Here is an 8,462-nt window from a genome sequence, read left to right on the forward strand (position 1 = left end):
TCGGATGGAAAAGTCATTATTCTCGGATCGGATCGGATAGACAAAAAATCTGACCCAACTCGTCCTATACCCATCCCTACCCTCAACCTTTAAATAATATAAAAAAATCTAATTCTAACAAATTCAATCACTTAAATTAATTATTATATTTTAATAAAAATTAAATTAAATTATAATTCTATTAAAAGTAAAATTAAATTAAATTATAAATCTATTAAAAGTAAAATTAAATTTTAACTAAGAATTAATTTTAAATAAATTTTTATATTTTGTAATATTTATATAATAAAGATAAATTTACTTATTGTATGTTTCAATATATCGTTTTAGTAACTGTATACTCTTCCATATTCTATATATTTTTCCCGCTTCAGTTGTACGCAAAATCCCATACATTACGACACTCTTGCCACAGTGCCACTATTCCCTGAAATCCCTCCAAAACTCTTCATTTTCTCTCTCTCTCTCTCTCTCTCTCTCTCCCCCAAATCTGCCTCTAGAAATGGGAGCTTATTGCAATGAAAATCCCTTTCTCCTATGCTTGTAACTCGTCTCCTTCGCACGATCTCAGGCTTTCCAAACACGTCCATGGCAACGTTCACGGCAACATTTACCTCGATCCTGTATTTCATTTCCTCTCAATTTTTTCCGTTTTATGTGTTGATTTGGTGAATTGAATGTTATGCGAGTAGAAAAAGTTCACGAGAAATGTTTAGTTTAGTACTATTTAACTGATTGGAGTGTGATTCTGTTCACTGTTTCGGCCTGGCAAATCATTTTTTTATTCAATCTGAGTATTTTATGTTTGGCCGCAGCTTTCGTTGAAATTCATTGATGCGGAGCAATTTCAAAGGCATGACGACTTTTATTTCATTATTAGTTTTGCTTCATTTTCGTTTCAAATATCACGTATCGATTTTTATTATTTTTATGATACAGGCTTCGCGATCTGAAACAACACGGTAAAGTTCTGTTCCCTCCCGCCCTTCTTTTAGAATGGACGTTTTATTTATTTTTTTTATTTGAGATGCCAATGTATTATTATCTTTTTCACATGGAAAAGTAGGGATATATGATTTGGATATGAAATTTGCGCTTTCAGTTTCCATTAATTTTTCATTTTTTTAATGATGAATACATCACATGCTTCATAGAAGGATAAACCACCAAATGATGGTTCCCATTTTTCATGGTGAAGAAATAATGGTTTTCTGTAGAATTGATTTTTGAGTTGTTTATTTTCTTCATTTGCATTTGTTTATCTTATGGAATGGATTAGCTGTCAGTATTATATCTTTAAGCATGGGATTTTGGTTTGATTATTTGAAGTATTTAGTTTTCAATAATTCACGTAGCTCACTGCTATGTTACTCAGATTCTTCCTTTTAACTAAAGTATTCACGTCCAACACTTGTCTCTGTCACATTACTCCTATCTAATACAAATATTTGGGTCTGGGTAGCATAGCATACATGGCAGGCTGTAATTTCCTTATGTGACTTAACTTTTAACTTGTTTTTAGGAATGACCTACCTGGTTTATCCAGGGGCTCTGCATTCCAGGTTTGAGCATTCTCTTGGGGTGTATTGGCTTGCTGGTGAAGCTATCTAAAAGCTCAAAACCTATCAGTCATAGAACCTTTTCTCATGTGTTCTGATCCTACTATGTTCTCTCTTTATATATATATATATATATCTAAGATAACCATTTGTATAGGGTTTGGAGCTTGGTATTGATCCATTTGATGTTCAAACAGTGAAAATTGCGGGTAACTATTTGTGCTACCTATAGTTCTATTCATTTTTTCACTTCAATTGGTTCCTTTATGGATTTTGTTCCCGCAATTGCAGGTCTTCTACATGATATAGGCCATGGACCGTTTAGTCACTTGTTTGAGTCGAGTTTCTCCCCAAAATTCTAAATGGCTTCAAATGGTATATGTTAAATAATATTATAGGATTCACTATTTCTACTGTTTTTAGTCCTAATCTTAAAAAATGATCAAGCAGTGATCTCGTGCGTATCACTCCAATGTGTTTTGCTTTAAATGATATTTCCAAATTTAATCAGTGCATCACTTCTCATATTCTTTTGGGTTATGTTAGGGTTTGTTTGTAAAATTTATGTTTTTCATCCATTTTATGTCATCTGTACTTTCTAGGACTCATGAGCAAATGTCAGCAAATTTGATTGATCACATTGTTGATGTGCACCATATTGATGTTGAATCTGAGATGATTAAAAGAGTCGAGGTAAATTGTTCTTTTCAGGAATATATTGCAAACATAGTCTTTCTTTCTTTTCTGGTTCTGTATGATTCTCTTTACTATGGCATTTCTATAGTCCTTACAATTATTAGTTTTATATGTAGAATCATTTGCTTTGGTGTTGATGATACACCAAATAAACTCGGAGTGTATGAGGGACTTAGATGGGACTAAATCCTTTGGTTTTGAACATTCAACTATTCTTAACCACTCCAATTTTTTTTCCTTTTAATTTTCCATTTGACTTGTCTAACTCAAATTTACAGTTGAAATGTTGGAAACTGTGGACAGAAGGCTAATATAAAGCTTTTTTATTTGCTAGTGACTGTGGAATCAGACACATTCTGGATGTCTATCTGTTTATTTTCTTCCTCATTTCCTTTGAATTTTGGCTTGCAACTTTTCAATTGTTTCTGACTTTGCTTTGATTCTTATATATTAAAGTTTGAATTGAGGCCTAATTAAACGGAACAAAGTTTAGAACTCTGTATATGGAAATGAGCTACAATTTTGATTTCCTGATTCCAGAATTGATGTTCATCCATATTCTTTTATTTGTTTTACAGGAAATGATACTAGCTAGCTCAGAGTTTGCACTACCAAAGGTAAGTGTTCATTTCTATGATCCAATTAATAGGCATATGTTAATCCCTGAGTTTTTTAGCTCTAGTATTAGGAAAAAGCGTGAATTGTGTTTCTTTCTTTCCTTTATTATCAGCACAATTATTATTTGTGCTTATTTTGAAGAGTGTAAAGGAGAAGCAGTTCTTATATGATATTGTCGCAAATGGTCGGAACGGAATTGATATGGATAAGTAAGTGCATTTCAATTATTTGTCCATCACATCTGCCTTCGAGTTCAAATTCCAATTTACATACAAGATTACAACAGCTGGAAATTCTATTTGTGTAGGTTTGACTACATTGTCCGTGATAGCCGAGCTTGTGGCTTGGGATGTAGCTTTGATATCCACAGGCTTTTTTCCTTTAATTCTAGACATCTAGCTAACAGTCTCTGTTACCAATAGATGGTTAAAAAGAAGAAATTATATTAAAAAATTTGAGTAATTTTTTCCATCACAATTTCACATGCTACACCACCTGCAGGTTGATGGTGACTATGCGTGTTGCGGGTGACGAGATCTGCTATCGAGCTAAAGATTGTTATTCTTTTATGTTTTATTCACTTGCAAAAGGCAACTATGAATTTTTTTTTATTTATCTATGTTAAATACCCTGCTTCATATTGTGTAATGGGTGCTTTTGCTAGATCTTAGCATCCACAAGTTATTTGCTACTTGAGCTGATCTATACCGAACAGTCTACACCCATCCTAAAGTTAAGGTATTTGGAGAATTCACCCTATAGGTTCTACATAAACTTCAAACAATTTTTTTACAACATTGATTTTACCATCTACTTATGGAGGCTGGCTTTGTACGTCAAGAAGAAACATCTCATTTCATTCTTATTTCAGGCAGTTGAGCTTATGGTAGTAGATGCACTGCTGAAAGCAAACAGTTATCTGGAAATTTCTTCTTCCATTCAAGATCCTTCCGAGTTCTGGAAGGTTGGAGAACGTGCTTAGCATTCTTTTAAGTTACTAATAATTTTGCTCAGAAATGAACAACAGAATGTGCTCTCTTCTTTGATTCCAGCTAGATGACACAATAATCAAAACAATTGAGACAGCTCCAGACGAAGAGCTTCAAGATTCTAGAGATTTGATTCTGCGCATTCGCAGGAGAAATTTGTATCAGGTTGAAAAGCTTTGCTTACATTCAATCCTTCTTTATGTTATTAACAATGAATGCATGCAAATAAGCATGCTATTCTGTTCACGATCTCTCTTTGACTTTTCATTATCAGAGGCTTATGATAGATGATTTATCTACTGTTGCAGTTCTGTAATGAGTATTCAGTTCCAAAAGACAAACTAGAACATTTCAAAAATGTCACTGCTAAGGATATTGCTTGCTCGCAGGTTCATTTTTTATATTTTCTATTGAAATGATCTTATGCATCTGCTCTTAGCAAAAGAGGAGTAAAATCTCCTATTTTTTATATTTAAGGTATTCTCATTTTAACAGAAAAATGGTGGAGCAATGCTAAAAGAAGAAGATATTGCTGTTAGCAATGTAAGAATTGATTTGACTCGCGGAAGGCAAAAATCCCCTTGAAAGGTATCATATGGCCTTTATGCTCAATTTTTAGGAGGCAAATATTTTCCTTATTTTTCTTGGTTTCATCTTTGACTATATAGTCTTTGACACTTTTTTATTTTTCTGTTCATTTTGTTGGATGTCTACACTTGCAGTATAAACTTTTTCAAGGTACTGAAACTCACCCTGATTCTATTTTCAAGTTGCCCTGTTTTATTCATTTCTCGCTTACAGTGTAACATACTCCTAACCTTATCCTCTAAGCAGTCTACAGTAACACCTAGGCTCAAACTCTCAATTTAACTTTCATCTTCTAAACCAAAGAAGAAAACACTAGGCTGGATAGTTATTGACATTTGAAATTTCTATGTGAATTATGTCAATCATGGTTTTATCTTATATCTTCCACTAGAACATGGGGTAATATTTATTGCATTGTAAACAAACCTGTGTTGCACTTTTCATATTTTCTTAAAGTACCATCGACCATGTCCATCATATTTTTTTAACATGAGTATGAACATATGACTCCCCAAGGAGTCTAAATACAAGGAAAAGCTTAGAACATAATTTATCTACCTCCGTCAAAACATTACCCATATAGGCACTTGTGCCAGAGTCTGATTAACATAGAAAAAGAAAACCTACTTATGGTATTTAACCACCTGGTGCTAGTTATATTACTTCATAATATCTCAATGGTTGGGGCTTTAGTAAATTCCCAGGAGATGTTATGAATATATACAATTAAAATGTTCTACTCATTCAATGGCTATGCAAAACATAAGTGGCCTATAGTGGCTGGTTAACAGACATGATATTCCTAATATTATGCAGTCTGGATCCTTGTATCATTTAGCCATTTTCTTTAGATGTGCAAATTCTTACAGGGTTTCGAGAGTGAGGAAAAGTTCCCCATACCAGATGATCGCATCAGTCACTTGCTGCCTACATCTTATCAGGATATGATTGTGAGGGTGTACGCTAAAAAGCCTGAATTGGTCTGTGAATGCAATGAAATTATTGATTGCTTGTTTTCACTTTTCTCATTATTCTTCTCAATAATGTTTTATTATCTTTTGATGTGCTAATGGACAGGTAGCAGCTGTCTCGGAGGCATTTGAACATTTTCAACTAAAAATGTATGGTCTTAAAACTCAAGTGCATGCTACACCGAAGAAGAAGACACGTGTTTGTGAGGGTACATTTTGTTGATTGGTTCTCCTTGTTATTCCCCTTTTCTCCCAAAATTATAGAGCATGTTTTCATTTTCCTCAAAAAGTAAATACTGCTCACAAGTTATACACTAGATGGTTGTCAAGTAAATGACATGGGTGATACATGCATCACAAGGCTCACATTAAAGGAAGAAGTAATAACTCTTCCAAATGATCCACTCGTCCAAGCATTGGAAAAGAAGATCAGAACAGAAGCAGACTTACGACGACTTTTTGAATGGGATACTGATCTTATTTAGTCAAGATGTCTTCTGGAGATACGACCGTTTGTCTCTTATCTTTCCAACGGTTCTTGAATCGCATCAATCGATATCGGAACTCAAGATATGGTTATTTTACTGAAGACGGTGCATGCAGAAAATCCTATACGGATTAATACGAGATTTTGTAAATATTACGAATTTTCAATATTTTTATTGATTATTTGTAATATAACTTAATATAGGATGGTGCATTATCTTTTAGGATTAGATTTATTATTTTATTAGGAATTAAGGTTGGGTTAAAAGTATTATCTTTAGTTATTTTTATTTTATTAGGAATTAGAGTTAAGATATGTTTAGTTTATTATTATTTTATCCATTAGTTATTTAGATTTTAGAACTCAACCCCTATATAAAGGAGGCTTCATTAAACTTTGTAATTCAAGATTTTTTTATTAATAATATAACGAGAGTTCGTTTTTGCAAGTGTGATTGCCTTGTGTCTTCGAGTTTTTCTCCTGAGTTCTTTAAGTTCTTGTGAGGGAGATTAATTTCACACTCCAATTTGCCTTTTCATCGCGACTAGGAGGGTTGATTAGAGTCATATTATCGTGTTTGCCTTTTCATTGCGACTAGGAGGGCTCGATAGGACATTATCCATCAATTTTCACATATCCATCACGTCATCAATCATCTTTATCGTTCACCTTCATAAGGGAGATCTTTTGATTTCTTGGTTATCTTATTTTATTTGCAATTCATTTATCTTGTTTTAATCTTATTTTTATCTTTTCCAGCACCAAAAGAAACCTATCTATTGCACCACCTTCCGATTCATCCCTTATTGTTCTTCATGAGTCTAGATCTTTTCTAGGTTTGATTCTTCAACAAGAGCAACGTTCATTTACCTGCCACCGCTTCTCTATCAATTGGTATCAGATTTAGGTCGATTCTTGGAAAGAAGCAAGCAATCTTGTTTGTTCTTGCACACAAAACCGTCAAGGTATCCCAACGGAGCTAGTCTAGAAAAGATTCATCGTTTCAGGTTCTTTTTATTTAATTTTAATTTAGATTCAAATCCTTCTTGTTAGTTTGCTATTTTTTTAAAAACCAAAAAAGGCAAAAAAAAAAACAAAAAAGCCAAAATTTTAAAAAAATTGTAAATGAAGGTTTTTAGGACTGATTTTCTCCATATATCATATTCATCCTAATATAAATCTCCAGTATGAAATTCACCCAAATCGGAGTTCATTAGAGCCTTCAAATACGTTCATCAAGTTTCATCGGCAGATTCGGTCTAGGATCTTGTCGAATTTCTTGAAAATTCTACACGAGGAATTTCGTGGTGAAAATTTCCAGATTGAAACTTCACATATTGAAGATCATTTACACAAAAAAATAGAATATTTGGAGATCAAGAACATCTTCGAACAAAGCAATCAAGAAAAATAGATTGTTTGAGGACTCACCGTTCAACAGAGTCCACTGGATACTACTGAAGGTATTTGGTTCTGAAATTTTACAGGTGGTTTCTTGACGCATCTAAAGACATTCAAGAATTTTTCCAGAAATTTTGGACACCGGTAACCCCCTCAAAAACGTTGCTCAAGTTGATCCAGCGTTTTCTAGGTTTTCTGGTTTGGTTCCTTTTTCTTTGACTCTTAGTGCTTTAGGTTCTTTTGTTTTTCCTTGTTATTGTTCTTTTGCATTATCTAACACATTATATTCCTTGTGTTAGTAGGACTAAAGAGTTTGCATACTTCTTCCTTCTTTGCATTCTCGTTCTCTTAGAGTCTAACCCTTGTTTGGCCTCTTAGAACTTTTAAGTTTTTTCTTATCGCCTTTGCTAGTAATCAAACTCCTATACGAACTGTGGAAGACTACTTGGTAAAGTGAGTTTTAAAGAGTACAAGATCGGCTTACTTGCATCTCGTTGTGTTACTTTCTTGGAGTGACTTTTGAGGTTTCTTGCTTTGTTGAATTTTCTTCCTTTTATTTTTATTTTACTTTAAAATTTTCTTTTGAGTGTTATGATTTCAGGATGGGCGACAATAACAACAAGACACTTACGGCTATCTTAGCCACACTTACCCGACTCACGACTCAAGTTGAAAGATTTGATGAAATCGTGAGAGGACGACAAAAACCACAACTGGATCTACCAAACCAGAATCCAAGACCAAACAATGCTGAACTTGTGGTACCCGGATGAGAACAACCACGTTTTCAAGCACCCAAACTCTTTGCAAAACCAAAGTTCACGATCCCGTCTTTTAAAGGAGACAATGATCCGGACAGGTACATCGATTGGGAAGGAAAAGTTGATCTCATGTTCGCATACCATGACTGCCCCCAAGCTAAACAAGTTCCCCTCATCACCATGCAATTCGAAGGATATGCTCGAACTTAGTGGATGCAAACAAGGAAAAAGATCCAGAACTTCCAAATTCCAACAATCACTTCTTGGACCGACCTCAAACAAACCATGAGGAAGCGATTCATATCGACACATTATACAGAGAAGTTAAACTAAGACTACACCGACTTCGACAAGGTAGAAGTTCAGTTGAAGACTACTATAAGGAGATGCAG

General features: G+C 34.0%; 1 pseudogene; it reads left to right on the plus strand.

The window, feature by feature from the left end:
• Positions 1–502: 502 nt before the first annotated feature.
• Positions 503–5,823, plus strand: LOC120176136 (annotated as a pseudogene).
• The last annotated feature ends 2,639 nt before the right edge of the window (positions 5,824–8,462 follow it).

The sequence above is a fragment of the Hibiscus syriacus genome, unplaced genomic scaffold (assembly GCF_006381635.1).
Source record: "Hibiscus syriacus cultivar Baekdansim isolate YM2019G1 unplaced genomic scaffold, ASM638163v2 tig00112230_pilon, whole genome shotgun sequence".
Lineage (NCBI taxonomy): Eukaryota > Viridiplantae > Streptophyta > Magnoliopsida > Malvales > Malvaceae > Hibiscus > Hibiscus syriacus.